At 39.2% G+C, this 14671-nt stretch overlaps 1 protein-coding gene across 1 annotated transcript in view; it reads left to right on the forward strand.

The window, feature by feature from the left end:
- The first annotated feature begins 130 nt into the window (after positions 1-130).
- The window catches only part of CdGAPr (GTPase-activating protein CdGAPr), a 121176-nt gene continuing 106635 nt past the window's right edge, over positions 131-14671 (forward strand). The window contains exon 1 of the mRNA XM_090155165.1: positions 131-492. The gene's annotated coding sequence lies outside the window, so the exon portion shown is untranslated. The remainder of the gene's footprint in view (positions 493-14671) is intronic.

Genomic DNA, 14671 nt, shown 5'->3' on the forward strand with positions numbered 1-14671 from the left:
AAGCCACTCTTAGAAACCACAAAAAAATGTACACAATCGTTGCTATTAGGAAAAACACTAGATGGCGACATCGCTCCGAATTATTTTTCTGTTAAACAAATCAGCTGTGATTGTCGCCATATTCTTTTTCCTTGTAAAGAGGCGCCGAATGTGCAGCATTAGTTACGCTCATTTCTTTCTTAAATTGTTTGTTTTTTGTTAGTTTATTTAATTGTATATTATTAGAAAGTATTATCTTGAGCTATCCCACAAAGCTTTACGGTTTCAAAGGCACCTAAATTAGATTCGTCGTTGTCGATGTAGTTTCATGGCAGAGGCTTAGCCATCTGGCCAGTAGCTACTACTACTCGAGAATTAATTTTTAATGGTATCGGTTGAACTTTTCTGAAAGTTTTTAGCGATATTGATATCTATCTCAACAGTCAACCCTATAAAAGTAAAGCATTTCCCTGAATATAAAAATGGAGTTTGACTTGTAAATTGGTAAGTCAACTTTAACTTTGTTTTAAACTTTCCCGAAACATATTTTTTTTAAAGTATTTTTCTATTTTTGACTTGCATTTTGAAGAGTGGTTAATTTAAACGTTATTAAGTTTACTAAGTATGCGTTAGGTGAACATCATTGTCATAATTTTTTTAGCATTAGCGTTCGGTGCTAAAAAATAGCTTTTTAAAGTAGGCTCTTTTTATTGCATTTATTAAAAATCATCTTAACTTTTTATTAAATATTTAAAAGCGCCTAATTAATTTATTGTGGTCCTTTGTGGATTTCGTTAAGACACGCGTGAAGAGTGTAAATGGTTTATCAAATATAAAGTTTTGAGACTCGTATAGTCTTAAAACGCATTTAAACCTATGCATAATATATTTTATTATTACGACATGATTAGTCAGTTCTTCTTTCATTTGACACGCAGAAACTACGAAGGTGGATAATAGTGTTTGAATAGACATATCCGAAAATTGCCATCATGCGCGTATTGTGAAACGTTTGGTTTATGAGCCATGTCAACTCCCAACGGTTCTTGCTTATATTTCCGAGCTTATCAGAGCGTGCATAGTACTATTTATTTTTTTCCTAAGCTTATGGGGGTCTGCGCAAAATCACCCAGCCGAGGTTTCTGTAAATGTATTTTTTCCCGCTACCAAGAATCAATTTTTCGGAGCGCTTTGCGTTCGACGTTTCAGGTATGAATTTCTTATTTTTGTTTATTCCCCAACCGCGACCAGCTTCGAATATCCCTCCCCAAATATCTTTTCACGGTCCCTTTAAATCGAAATATGCTGGGTTTTACGTCATAATACCTACGGGTACACATTATCCGCAAACATAACCATCTCCTGGCCTTATGGCAAACTATCAGGTAGCCCGAAAACATGGGACGGGAGTACATTTTGCAGCCTTTTAATAAATGTTGGGACGCGTTTCGAAAACTGTTTTTCGTTCGCTCCCATGTTTCCCCTCTTACGTCTCTATACAACTATTTTCTTCCGATCGACAAACTACAGAACCAAAATTTAAGGAGTTGTAACAAAAAATATCCACATTTCGGTCGCCATTACATTAGTGACCGATTTCAATGACTTTGTTGGGCGCGACACTACTTTTACATTATGAGGTATATCAGGCTAATTTACCCGCTTTTATACCCTAACATAGTAGCGTATTTCCACGTGCAACGGTGAAAAACTAATTTTGGGTGGTCACGTGTAAATGGATTTTCAACGTCACTAGCTATAGCAGAGTGGCACGCGCTGTAGTCGATAAAGAGTTTGGATTTTGAAGTCCACGTGCGAAACGCGCTTTAGAAAAACCTATATTCCTCGCGACGCCATCACACGATCGTAGACTTTTAAAAGTAAGAAACGCATTATCTCCAATAATTGCATTTCGAGATAAATCGTTTTTTTTTAATTATGAAAAATAACAATACTACAGTATTTAGGTATCTATAACTAGTATCTTTTCTTTTAGTCCGCAATCTAAATATGACAACGACTATCGCCAAAATTAAGTAAATCTCGGAATAATTTTACATAACGCGTTTTGTACGTTTATATTTGGCTAAATATCCTGGTAGAAACGCATTTTGTGGTATAATAATACTGAGTAACGGCCATTGTGACTGTTACCCTAGGAATGCAGCTGAAGAAATTAGAGCAGACGAAATTATACGAAATGAAGACTTATTGGCTAATGACGACATAATGCGTTTCTGCAAATTTCCGACGGTCGTTAATGCGTTTCTGCGGAGTATTTTCGAAACTTTTAGGTTTTAATGCGTTTTTGCATTTTAACATCTCGGAAACTAGACCAGACTTGAAATTTAGAATCAGCGCCCTAAAATTAGTATGATGAGCATTCAAACTTAAAAAGTCAAAAATGGTCGATAATGCGTTTCTGAAACGTAGGGCAGTGTGATGTAAGAGCCACATTAAAACATGGCCACATCACTTTATAAAAAGAGCTATTGAAAATACTTTTTCGCGAGAATTTTAATTAAGATAGTGTTTCACGAAAGTAAACTTTTCTTGAAAAAGAAATATCCGCAGTTCTTGCGAAAAAAAGAGTTGTAGTCATCTTAGCTCGTACCATAAGTAACATAATAACAATAAGTATGACAATTAACAACCAAACTGATTTTCATAGTTATTGCGTAAGCAAGATGTTTTCTCAGCACAGAGCCCTCTAGTATCTAGAATACGCGAGACTACCGCTAAGCCGAAATATCTGGTTTCCGATAGATAGGCGGAATATTAGGCTAAAAAGATAAAAGTTAAAAAAGTTTTTTATCGGAACCACGAGCTCATGTTTTTTTATCACGCGTGATTCGCACGCGCGCTTCTAAACAAAGCCAAAGCCCCTCGCGACTCCAGAACGTGCTCTCCGATATTAGGCTTACTTTTTTATCAAAAAGTAGTCATCGAAAACGGTAAGTCGCGAGTCCAAGTCACAGCTTTAAGAGAGTATCAGTGCCGAAAAAAGGTTCGGCTAGGAAATTAGCATTGAAGCAATAGGAAGTGTCATACTTATTGTTCTTATGTTACTTGCGCTCATACGAAACCATTTTTCCCTTTGTTTCTGCATGCGCGTTACGGGGAGTGTAATCAGGGGATGACGGATGATACTTTGGTTTCCTCAGGAAGCTAGTGTCTTTTTCTCTCCCGTCCTCCAGTCACGCGACGAGTATTAAAAACTGAGCGCTAGAAGAAACGGTTCCATGGGACTAGTTGTATAATATTTGTGCCATTAGGAATAGGTCTAAACTTCCAACATGTTTTCCTCGTAAGTAGACGCATTTTTAATATCCTAATTATTATTCGTAAATGGTGTTTTGGTAAAATGTGTCACGGGGAGGCGGCGACGGTTGAAATTGGGGTAGTGAAAGACCCCGTCGGAAATGTGTTATTTTTATAGGCCGAACAACCCCGCCGAAGACGATAGAGAAAAATTGCGGTTGACTCCAGTCTCCGGAATTGCGTTTTCTTTTTCAGTTCTTCAAAAATTTCGTGATAAAGATGATAATAGTTTTTTCTCCGATGTATCTGTATCGCGGTCAACTGACAGTTTACTACGAGGCGAGTATTAAGTACAATCTGCGAAGTACGGGATTGCCCGAGATACTGTTCGTAACCTTGTATATCGCGGTCCAATTTGCCCGGGGCTCTGGGTCGTCTTTAGCGTCGAATTTTTTACCAGTGGACTACTTGATTTTTTTTATATTTTTTTTGGTGGGGGTGTATAAAATATCCCGCGCAACTAGCCTATTATCACGGTCATTCTGAATTTTATTTTTTTATTAAGCTAGCTACCAAATAAAAGTTTGAAATATAAATACGAATATTAAACTCGATCGTCCATAAGAAGTTTTTCTGCCCTTCGTAGCGACAATTTTTATTGTAAATATTTTTTTTCATTCTTAAATAAATATTGTTCCCACGGTTAACCGGTTTTGATGCCACATTTTTAAAAGGTGTATGTCTCTTTTCTAGCTTCGGGGTAAAATCGTGATGCCACATCCGTTATCCGACCCTATTTTTTTTCCGAGTAGACTTAAAATAGGCCACAAATGCCGTCCATTTCGTTTCGCGTTCTGAACGACTAAAATGCGTTTCTAACTTCTAAGCCTTTTTTTAAATAATGTTTTATCGTTTTTGCACAATTCCTAAAGGATTTGTGTGTACATAAATTTCCAAGAATTAGGCTTAGACGGGCCAGGGATATCTCAATCGAAAGGAAATAGCATGCCCTCGGTATGTAGCCCGCTATGAATTTTGGAGATCGGGACCCCACAAGTTGGTCATTTGCCCATTTCAGTGCTATATGGCGATATATATATATATGACTTTAAATCTACATACTTTTTAAAATTAAGACCAACTTGGTTGAAAATTATCTTTTTAGTTAGTACTGATCATTTCTGAACTACGTTTTCGGTTGCATTACGCAATTTTAATTTTAACTGAGATTTCAGGCTAGTGAAATTTAAATTTCGTACCAATAGTTGATTTTTTAAAATGGCTTTACGCTTGCCCAACTTGTTGAAATGTTGCCCTGGAATAGTTCAGCCAATGCCTAAGAATGAGTTCATAAGCTCTTTAGTGAGAGAGAAAACGGATCCACAGCTGAAGCGGGGAGGCAACATTTGAACAAGATGGCCAAGGTTATTTTATAAAAAGAAATATTGATACAGGCGCCATCTAACTCGTTCGCGTTTCGCTTCCTTATTTCCAAAACCAGGTAACCCGAACAATTCGGTTTGTTTGGAAATCAATTTAAATTAACATGTTTGCGTTTCGCTACCTTATTTCCAAAACCAGGTAACTCGAAAAATTCATTTTCGATAAAATTCTTCTTGAGTTTATTAAGTTAATGTACAAGATGATTGAAAATTTATTGAAATTTAAATTTAATATTTAAAATATAGTTAATACATCGGGGAATTGTGTATACTTAAATGTCCGTGACATCTTGTTTTTCTTCATCTTAAAATGTTTATCTAGATTTATGAAAGGTAGATTAAAACTAAACAGCGCCTTTCTGGACTAGCGGTCGAATTGATTAATTGAATAACCAAAATTGTGACTTAACGATGTCTCGGTAACGACTATTTTAACCCCTTTTAGGATTTAGTTCCACCCCCCGCACTCTCCCACCGCTCCCTAGCGCCCCCTCGTGGCGGTAAACGATAACAAAAAGGGAAGCGCCCTCCGTTCCCCGCGAGAAATGGAGTAAGTGAGATTTCCCCCTTCGCCTTTTCGGACCGTAATCAAATTATCCCGCTTTTGCGTCTCAACTTTCTTTCCAAACTCCCGGTTCAGCCTGGTTTTAAGCCGATTAACATTTTTGCTTTATACATAAATTGCAATAGGAAATTTTCTCTTAACGCTTTATTAACTCAAGCTGACGAACATTTCGGTGACTAGAATATGTGGTCAAGTTAATATTAATCGTTAGTGTAGACTTCTAGATTTTCGTGTTACAGGCTTTAACGTACAGCTGTTGTAAAGATAATATAGATTGAGCAGGCAGCTATAAATACATTAAATTTTAAACTCTAACGAAACCTACAATATTTAATTTTTAGGATTATTAATATTTTATTAATACGCAATTTCAATATAGATAATAAGCTTTTTCAATTTACATTGAGCCACGTAGCGGGTAACGCGAGAAGCCCCAATGTTCGTCTGCGAAACATACGATAAATCCGACAGTTCAGTGCCGTATTAACCCGTGGCAGGGCCCTAGGCTTCTTTGGGCCCGTCAAACCCTGAACATTCCCCCGCTCCCTTGGGACCCCTTGCTTGGCTCCATGCTCTTGGTGGGACCCTAGAAATTCAGCCTAGTCAGCCTTATGGATCATGCGGCACTGCGGCAGTTTATGAGCTTCTGATGTTGGCCGCTACGTGGCGTTATATGCAAATTGGAAAGGCTAATTTGTTTTACCGGAAAGGGCCAAAAATCATTTTACCCGAAAATATATTGAAAATTAACAATGTCTTTCACGATAAATTGAAACTTATTGGCATAGTTTCTCTTTTAGTACTTGAAATTTGATACTATATCGGTTCTATTTTGATAGCACTCTCCCATTGAAATGATCGCTTAATAAGATATTAACCGAAATGTAACCGCTGTTAATTCCATTCGGGATTAATTTCTCGGAAAGGCAATAATTTTAAGAGCCGCCCTCAAGCTTCTAGTCGAAGAGAGCCTGTTGACTATAATAACGCGAGTCAACACGCGCTTATATCGTATATTTTCCCAACCAACCAACTCTCTGGTTCGCGTTCCCCATCTCTAATTCTTCGGAGTCTACGTACGCGAAAAATACGTTCCTAGGGGCTATTATCCATATGTGTGGACGGGGAAAGCCTTTGATACGCGGCGGGATGGAATCGGGGAAATGGGTTGATTCCTCCCCCTTCTCCGCTCAAAGGGGGTAGTCTTTCCTGCAATGCGGATTCCTCTATAGATGGACGCCAGGGGCCGCTGACTGCCGCCTTTCTCTCTCTCTTGGGCGCGCTTTCACCGGGAGATCTTTTCTGTTACCGAAGGCTGAACCCGGGGACTCCCTACAAATGTATTTTACGTATGTGGATTAGATCTATCATCTTTCGGCGATCGTCCGCCCTCACCTGACAGTTAGCTTAAAGCCGGGGGTTCCTTTCGCTTTCCTTTCACACGACGATTTGGTAACGTCGCCCCTCGTACTCTTTCCGTTTATTGCTTAGAATTAATAGCGCGATGTACTCGTTTTAGTTCGCCAATGCGGATGAAAGGCGAGTAGCTTTTACCCCCGACTAGGCCTTCGAGTATACTGTTAAACGGCGCCCTTCTTCTCCGAAACTCTTCTCGTATTCCAGGGCGCTTCACTCGTCGAGTACATGTAGTTCCTTTAGCCCAAAAAAAATGTCCTCGACATTTTTATAAAAAGACTATCCAAAATTGCTCTTCTTTTGGGGGAAAATATCAAATTTGTTTTTTCTTCTTCGAAGGAGGTAAAAACGCGTAAGCTGTTACGGAAAGTAGAAATCAATATTTAACGAACGAAAATTTTGGATAGTGGAAAACGCGGCGACGTTTGTTGGAATGGGGCTAGAGAAAAAGGGTTGGATGTTTTCTTCGAGGGCTCTCTTCCAGGTTATTATTCCCTTCTTTCCGCGGGGCATCGTTCTTCACTTTCTCCTCTGTGATATCCTTCCGCGCGTGCTCCGTCCAGCCGAAATTCGGCGGCCGGGAATGGCTGGACGACTTCCAAAAAGCGACTCTCTCTCGCCCCGACTGATTTATCCATTTACGCAATTTGGAACGAGAACAAATTTTTAACGCGTGTACTAACACGCTTTGTTATGTCACTGAAGTTCTTATTGTTCCGTTCGAAGATCATTATAAACGGCGAATCCAATATTTCAACCTTGAAAATTTCATCTCGATTGTAATGTTAATATCGGTTAGTGTTGCGGGTCTAAACTGAATATCGGTAAAAAAAATAATTATTTTCGCCTGTTCGGGAACTAAAAGTGTACTCTTTTTTTTTACTTTAATTCCAGAACAGGCGAATAAATTTATTAAGTGTTCTCGGAAGTAAATGAACCGAAGTTATCAGACTGCTATACTCCCCATGTTGGAGGCGATTTCCTTATGAAGTTACATTTTGACCTCAAATTTGAAATTTTGCGCGCTCCTAGGCCGAAAAAAAAACGTTTTGGTTTTTATGAAACCTTTTTTTATACATAGAAATAGCTATACCCACAATTCCCGGGTGCAAATTATCGCGTCAAAAGACGGGGATGGAAATTAGCTTTTATTTGACTCCATTTTCTCATCATTTTCATAAGGAAAACGCCCTCCGATTCTGAGTGCTAGTTCGATAACTTCGGTTCATTTACTTCTGATGTTCTCTTTTTAGCCCAAAACGTTTTATTCGACTGTTCTGTAACTAAAAGTGTACTCTTTTTTACCATAAAACGATTTATTAGGCTGTTCTGTAACTAAAAGTGTACTCTTTTTTTAACCCTAAAACGATTTATTCGCCTGTTCCGGAGATGAGGTTTACTCTGGCCCGTAAACTATTCGCTGGTTTCGGAGTATTAGGGATACCCTTTCTACTCGAACTCAAAAGCGGAAGTAAAGAAATAAAACTGACAAATCGTCTGCTTATGCAGAATTTATCGGCTAAAATGGTCGCAGGTAGCCATTTAGGGAAACCCCGATTCGAACTATTCGACTCCAGAGAATCGCGGTAAAATGACGTCATAATGTTACTCTTCTTACCGAACTGCGAAATCCTAGAACAGGCGTTAAAAAACCACCCGATATCGGTTTTTTCTTAACATTTGGAGTACTATTTATCATTTTACTGTTTTGACTCTGCGTAATGTACTCGCTGCAGGCAAAACTCCATTTTACAATTTTCCCCGGTAGATGGTTCTGATGTTTATTAATTCAGGATTTCAATTGACATATTAGCGAAGAAGCTGAAACTTCGCATGAGCGCCCTTCTTTGACTGCCTTCCTTTTGTTAAAATAATTTGCTTCGTTTGAAAATAATGGCAATTTTGACTCGGTACTATTTTGTGGCCTCTAACTAAAGACGAGGAACTGCGTCGTTACCAGTTCTTTTGACCCATCATGCGCTCCGATTTGAACAACAAAACCACAAAGTTTCTTTTAACCCTTAAACCGAAAAAGACTTAACTCAATTTAATTTTTTATTATTATTTTTCAATTCTTTACTGGAAGATACGGCAAATAATTTTGGGTTTTGGGATTTTTTTTTTAAAGAAAATGGCAGATATTTCTGACCTCCAACTCTTCCATCATCCGGTTTTTTTACGGAGAAATTGAGATATCCGCGAATTTAATTGCATTTCCAATAAATGTCCAAGTGCAATATCCACTGGAGGCAATCCAGGTAGCGAGAAAACTCTCGAAAAATAATTATCGGAAAACTTCCGAATTCAATCTTCAAAAGTGGTCGGCTTTTTTTTACGTCATTTTTCTGTCTATAAAACAAGCGAGGGGAGATTTTTCAAGCAGATTGCTTCATCCTTTGAGGTTTTATTCGAAATTAAATAATAAATAAATTTTAAAACTGTTAAAAGTCATGGCTAAAGTTAAATTTAAACAGGGTTGCCACACGTCAGGGAAAAGTCAGGGAATGTCAAAAAATGAGCCTAAAAAGTCAGGGAAATGTCAGGGAATTTTAAGCATTTGCAAAGATTCAGGGAAACGTCAGGGAATTCAATTTTATATTGGCACTTTTTGAAGGTAATTTTACTCTAGATCTATGACCAATTCTATGATTATCATTTATTTCCTTGAAAGTTGGCTAATTTTTTCAACATAGCAATAACCTTTTTCTGAAATTTAAATTTATTAACTTCTGATAAATTTAAAGTATAAAAAAATTTTTGGCCTTAAAAAGTCGGGGAAAATTTCTTAAAATGGTCAGGGAATAGTCAGGGAATTTGAATCTCAAAATTTTGTGGCAACCCTGTTAAAATATATAATAATAGTCATGAAGTATCTCGTCTCTATTATTATATATTTTTAAATGTAATACCTTAATCTTCCTTTTGTTACAAATTTAAATGTAATGGAAATATTCATTAAGTCGAGAAAATACGTATTTTCCATATTTCTCAAGCCTAACAAGTGTAGAAATAGGAATTATTAGGCTTAGGAAATGGGTTGATAAAGTATAAAACTTTAGACGTATTCTCTCGTCACTGTTTTGGGCTCTTAACCTCTATAAATGTATGTGCTTGGAATTGTTTTAGCTTCGCTTGGCTGCGTTTACAAACGGGAAAATTGTCTCATTTCTATAAAGGTTAATTTCTAACGCGATGATATACACGGTTCAAGAGCGAAAAAAACCTATAACCCCAATTTGTCATAATTATACCGTATCAAATTTGCACGGGTTTACTTTTCTATAGCGAGCTTGTTTAAATTTACACCCGAGTCCTTCTAGAATCTTTTATTTTCTTTCGTCTTATTTTTCAGCGTAACAAAATTATATTTAGACGTAGCAATATTATACGTAGTCAGTGGCTCCTCCTTAAAAAACCGACAGGTGCTTATCTACCCCCGTTTTTGCGTCTTCCCTCCCCCCTTTAGCCGTCTCGTTTTCCCAGCCAGATAAGTTTCACGAATTGACCCCTGCAGGGGGGCATCTCTCCGCAACAGCACGCTTCCCGTAACAGGATGCTTAAATCATAACGGTTACAAAACATTATTTCCCTCGACTAAGCTATCACGTTCTAGAAAATCGTTTTCACGTTTTTATTTACGTAAAGCTACTCGCTTTTGAACTTAGTTTTGTTCTTTTATTATTTTTAGGGTAACTTAAGTTTATTGTGTAGCCCGCACGGTTGTATATAAGCTTATGGTTAAAATATAGTTTCATAAGTATTATACTATATGGCACTCGGGATCTCATATTTGTGGATGATTCAACTAAAAGGCATTAAGCAACTACTTTGCGGGTGACGGACGTACGGTCAGAAGACAGTATAGAACCAAGTGACTAGTTACGCGACAAATAATGCCTGGGGATGGAGATAAATACTGGAAGTGTTGGGCATTTTCGTCAAGGGCCGCTCAGCACACTCACCGCTCGCACTGGCCAGGCTAAAATCCGCTCACGCTCACGCATTTTGGAGCGGTAAAATCGGCGCTCCTCTCTTTTCGCTCTTTTTTTGAGAGGCTAAATAAGGGCTCGTCTCTTTCTCGCGCTCTTTCTTGAGGCCAAATTGACGCTCCTCTCTTTTCGCTCTTTTTTCAGAGGTGAAATAAGCGCTCCTCTCTTTTCGCTCTTTTTTCAGAGGTGAAATAAGCGCTCCTCTCTTTTCGCTCTTTTTTCAGAGGTGAAATAAGCGCTCCTCTCTTTTCGCTCTTTTTTCAGAGGTGAAATAAGCGCTCCTCTATTTTCGCTCTTTTTTCAGAGGTGAAATAAGCGCTCCTCTATTTTCGCTCTTTTTGAGAGGCCAAATAAGCGCCCCTCTCTTTTCGCTCTTTTTTCAGAGGCCAAATAAGCGCTCCTCTCTTTTCGCTCTTTTTTTGAGAGGCCAAATAAGCGCTCCTCTCTTTTCGCTCTTTTTTTGAGAGGCCAAATAAGCGCTCCTCTCTTTTCGCTCTTTTTTTTGAGAGGCCAAATAAGCGCTCCTCTCTTTTCGCTCTTTTTTTGAGAGGCCAAATAAGCGCTCCTCTCTTTTCGCTCTTTTTTTTTGAGAGGCCAAATAAGCGCTCCTCTCTTTTCGCTCTTTTTTTGAGAGGCCAAATAAGCGCTCCTCTCTTTTCGCTCTTTTTTTTGAGAGGCCAAATAAGCGCTCCTCTCTTTTCGCTCTTTTTTTTGAGAGGCCAAATAAGCGCTCCTCTCTTTTCGCTCTTTTTTTTTGAGAGGCCAAATAAGCGCTCCTCTCTTTTCGCTCTTTTTTTGAGAGGCCAAATAAGCGCTCCTCTCTTTTCGCTCTTTTTTTTTGAGAGGCCAAATAAGCGCTCCTCTCTTTTCGCTCTTTTTTCAGAGGTGAAATAAGCGCTCCTCTCTTTTCGCTCTTTTTTTGAGAGGCCAAATAAGCGCTCCTCTCTTTTCGCTCTTTTTTTGATAGGCCAAATAAGCGCTCCTCTCTTTTCGCTCTTTTTTTGAGAGGCCAAATAAGCGCTCCTCTCTTTTCGCTCTTTTTTTGAGAGGCCAAATAAGCGCTCCTCTCTTTTTGCTCTTTTTTCAGAGGTGAAATAAGCGCTCCTCTCTTTTCGCTCTTTTTTTGAGAGGCCAAATAAGCGCTCCTCTATTTTCGCTCTTTTTTTGAGAGGCCAAATAAGCACTCCTCTATTTTCGCTCTTTTTTTGAGAGGCCAAATAAGCACTCCTCTCTTTTCGCTCTTTTTTTTGAGAGGCCAAATAAGCGCTCCTCTCTTTTCGCTCTTTTTTTTGAGAGGCCAAATAAGCGCTCCTCTCTTTTCGCTCTTTTTTTGAGAGGCCAAATAAGCGCTCCTCTCTTTTCGCTCTTTTTTTGAGAGGCCAAATAAGCGCTCCTCTCTTTTTGCTCTTTTTTCAGAGGTGAAATAAGCGCTCCTCTCTTTTCGCTCTTTTTTTGAGAGGCCAAATAAGCGCTCCTCTATTTTCGCTCTTTTTTTGAGAGGCCAAATAAGCACTCCTCTCTTTTCGCTCTTTTTTTGAGAGGCCAAATAAGCACTCCTCTCTTTTCGCTCTTTTTTTTGAGAGGCCAAATAAGCGCTCCTCTCTTTTCGCTCTTTTTTTGAGAGGCCAAATAAGCGCTCCTCTCTTTTCGCTCTTTTTTTGAGAGGCCAAATAAGCGCTCCTCTCTTTTCGCTCTTTTTTTGAGAGGCCAAATAAGCGCTCCTCTCTTTTCGCTCTTTTTTCAGAGGTGAAATAAGCGCTCCTCTCTTTTCGCTCTTTTTTTGAGAGGCCAAATAAGCGCTCCTCTCTTTTCGCTCTTTTTTTTGAGAGGCCAAATAAGCGCTCCTCTCTTTTCGCTCTTTTTTTTTGAGAGGCCAAATAAGCGCTCCTCTCTTTTCGCTCTTTTTTTTTGAGAGGCCAAATAAGCGCTCCTCTCTTTTCGCTCTTTTTTTTTGAGAGGCCAAATAAGCGCTCCTCTCTTTTCGCTCTTTTTTTTGAGAGGCCAAATAAGCGCTCCTCTCTTTTCGCTCTTTTTTTTGAGAGGCCAAATAAGCGCTCCTCTCTTTTCGCTCTTTTTTTTGAGAGGCCAAATAAGCGCTCCTCTCTTTTCGCTCTTTTTTTGAGAGGCCAAATAAGCGCTCCTCTCTTTTCGCTCTTTTTTTTGAGAGGCCAAATAAGCGCTCCTCTCTTTTCGCTCTTTTTTTTGAGAGGCCAAATAAGCGCTCCTCTCTTTTCGCTCTTTTTTTTGAGAGGCCAAATAAGCGCTCCTCTCTTTTCGCTCTTTTTTTGAGAGGCCAAATAAGCGCTCCTCTCTTTTCGCTCTTTTTTTGAGAGGCCAAATAAGCGCTCCTCTCTTTTCGCTCTTTTTTTTTGAGAGGCCAAATAAGCGCCCCTCTCTTTTCGCTCTTTTTTCAGAGGTGAAATAAGCGCTCCTCTCTTTTCGCTCTTTTTTTGAGAGGCCAAATAAGCGCTCCTCTCTTTTCGCTCTTTTTTTTGAGAGGCCAAATAAGCGCTCCTCTCTTTTCGCTCTTTTTTTTGAGAGGCCAAATAAGCGCTCCTCTCTTTTCGCTCTTTTTTTTTTGAGAGGCCAAATAAGCGCTCCTCTCTTTTCGCTCTTTTTTTTTGAGAGGCCAAATAAGCGCTCCTCTCTTTTCGCTCTTTTTTTTGAGAGGCCAAATAAGCGCTCCTCTCTTTTCGCTCTTTTTTTTGAGAGGCCAAATAAGCGGTCCTCTCTTTTCGCTCTTTTTTTGAGAGGCCAAATAAGCACTCTTCTCTTTTCGCTCTTTTTTTTGAGAGGCCAAATAAGCACTCTTCTCTTTTCGCTCTTTTTTTGAGAGGCCAAATAAGCGCTCCTCTCTTTTCGCTCTTTTTTTGAGAGGCCAAATAAGCGCTCCTCTCTTTTCGCTCTTTTTTTTGAGAGGCCAAATAAGCGCTCCTCTCTTTTCGCTCTTTTTTTTGAGAGGCCAAATAAGCGCTCCTCTCTTTTCGCTCTTTTTTTTTGAGAGGCCAAATAAGCGCTCCTCTCTTTTCGCTCTTTTTTTTGAGAGGCCAAATAAGCGCTCCTCTCTTTTCGCTCTTTTTTTTGAGAGGCCAAATAAGCGCTCCTCTCTTTTCGCTCTTTTTTCAGAGGTGAAATAAGCGCTCCTCTTTTTTCGCTCTTTTTGAGAGGCCAAATAAGCGCCCCTCTCTTTTCGCTCTTTTTTCAGAGGTGAAATAAGCGCTCCTCTCTTTTCGCTCTTTTTTTGAGAGGCCAAATAAGCGCTCCTCTCTTTTCGCTCTTTTTTTTGAGAGGCCAAATAAGCGCTCCTCTCTTTTCGCTCTTTTTTTGAGAGGCCAAATAAGCGCTCCTCTCTTTTCGCTCTTTTTTTTTGAGAGGCCAAATAAGCGCTCCTCTCTTTTCGCTCTTTTTTTTTGAGAGGCCAAATAAGCGCTCCTCTCTTTTCGCTCTTTTTTTTTGAGAGGCCAAATAAGCGCTCCTCTCTTTTCGCTCTTTTTTTTGAGAGGCCAAATAAGCGGTCCTCTCTTTTCGCTCTTTTTTTGAGAGGCCAAATAAGCACTCTTCTCTTTTCGCTCTTTTTTTTGAGAGGCCAAATAAGCACTCTTCTCTTTTCGCTCTTTTTTTTGAGAGGCCAAATAAGCACTCTTCTCTTTTCGCTCTTTTTTTTGAGAGGCCAAATAAGCACTCCTCTCTTTTCGCTCTTTTTTTTGAGAGGCCAAATAAGCGCTCCTCTCTTTTCGCTCTTTTTTTTTGAGAGGCCAAATAAGCGCTCCTCTCTTTTCGCTCTTTTTTTGAGAGGCCAAATAAGCGCTCCTCTCTTTTCGCTCTTTTTTTGAGAGGCCAAATAAGCACTCCTCTCTTTTCGCTCTTTTTTTTGAGAGGCCAAATAAGCGCTCCTCTCTTTTCGCTCTTTTTTTTGAGAGGCCAAATAAGCGCTCCTCTCTTTTCGCTCTTTTTTTGAGAGGCCAAATAAGCGCTCCTCTCTTTTCGCTCTTTTTTTGAGAGGCCAAATTGACGCTCCT

The sequence above is a fragment of the Leiobunum rupestre genome, chromosome 8 (genome assembly GCF_980474605.1).
Source record: "Leiobunum rupestre chromosome 8, qqLeiRupe1.1.hap1, whole genome shotgun sequence".
Classification (NCBI taxonomy): domain Eukaryota; kingdom Metazoa; phylum Arthropoda; class Arachnida; order Opiliones; family Sclerosomatidae; genus Leiobunum; species Leiobunum rupestre.